At 45.4% G+C, this 1,521-nt stretch overlaps 1 protein-coding gene and 1 pseudogene across 1 annotated transcript in view; both read left to right on the top strand.

Annotated features, from left to right (window-relative positions):
* Positions 1–1,521, top strand: part of DAPK1 (death associated protein kinase 1) — a 470,647-nt gene that overhangs the window by 405,154 nt on the left and 63,972 nt on the right.
* LOC115277007 overlaps positions 389–1,521 on the top strand; it is a 12,560-nt pseudogene continuing 11,427 nt past the window's right edge.

Below are 1,521 nucleotides of genomic sequence, written 5' to 3'. Positions count from 1 at the left end.
GAGATCCGCAGAACAGGCATGAAGAGTGGGGCCACTTCTGAAAATACTGGGGACAGCAGCCTTGGGGCCCCAGGAGGCACTCTTCCAGGGACTGACCCCTCCATACATAGCAGCTTGATTCCAGCACACCAGGACTCAGGGCCCCTCACTCCCTGCCCTGCCATTTACATGTTCTGGAAGCAGTAGGCGAGCCTCACGGCAGGGAGCAGGAGCCTAGGCACATCCCATGTCCTCAGCCTTCCTCCACCACCCATGTAAACACTCAGGAGGATAAATTCAATATTTTTGCTCTACTTTAGTGGTTCTAGCATTTCAGAAGGAAGGATGGCTTTTTAGATGGTTCGCTTTAATAATAAACTCATTCTTTTCCTTTCCTAGGTTTGAAAACATGCATCTTTCTCCCTTCCTGGCTGCCCTTTGCCTGGGAATAGCCTCAGCTGCTCTGCAACTCAATCAGAGCTTAGATGAACAATGGTCCCAGTGGAAGGAAACCTAGGGGAAACTATATAGTGTGGTTGGTAACTTTCAACTTTTCCGGCATAAACCCAGTGGAGAACATTCCATGCTGGTGGGAGTTCATAGCAGAGAGTAACATCCTGAGACCGCTCATACCAAGTCAATAAACAAGGCACTGGGACTGTGCACAACAGGGACATATGTCCTGCTGTGTGGTTGCTGGAGAACATCCTCCAGAAGCATCAGGCCATCTCTGGCCATGGTTTCTCCTCCTTTCTGTGAGCACATCCACTAGGTGAAGGTCAATAGGTTTTTAAAAAATATTTATTTATTTTTGAGACAGAGAGAGACAGAGATTGAGCAGGGGCAGAACAGAGGGAGAGAAAGACACAGAAGCCTTAGCATGCTCCAGGCTCTGAGTTATCAGTACAGAGCCTGGCATGGGCTCAAACTCATGAACCATGAGATCATGACCTGAGCCTAATTCAGATGCTTAACTGACAGCCACTCTGGTGTCCTAGGTCAGGAGATTTTAAATAGAAATAAAGATGATAAGTTATATATTTGTCTTCAGGATGAAGAAGGATGGAGGAGAGAAGTGTGGGAAAGGAATATGCATATGATTGAACAGCATAATCAGGAACACAGCCAAGGGAAACACAGCTTCACAATGGCAATGAATGGTTTTGGTGACATGGTGAGTGTAGTGCGGATTGCTGAACATTTTATGTTTCCTCTAAGTACTTTTTCAAAACATCCCATGCTTGTGAACATTCTGTTTCCTTTTCCTTGAAGACCAGTGAAGAATTCAAGCAGGTGTTAAATGACCTTAAATTCCAGAAACTCAAGTAAGGGAAAGTCTTCCAAGCACCCCTCTTTGCTGAGATCCCCTCATCTGTGGACTGGAGAGAGAAAGGCTATGTAACTTCGGTGAAGGAGCAGGTAAAACAATATTCAACAGGTCCCTCTCAAGAGTAAGGCAAAAGGAATCAGTGTTCTTGCTATGGAAATTGAGGCACAATATGTGGTTTGTTATGTTTTAAAAGAGCTTTCAGATCTATGGGC

The sequence above is a fragment of the Suricata suricatta genome, chromosome 13 (assembly GCF_006229205.1).
Source record: "Suricata suricatta isolate VVHF042 chromosome 13, meerkat_22Aug2017_6uvM2_HiC, whole genome shotgun sequence".
NCBI classification, from domain to species: Eukaryota; Metazoa; Chordata; class Mammalia; order Carnivora; family Herpestidae; genus Suricata; species Suricata suricatta.
The sequence above is the reverse complement of the archived record's forward strand: the minus strand, read 5'-3'. Positions and strand labels throughout refer to the sequence as shown.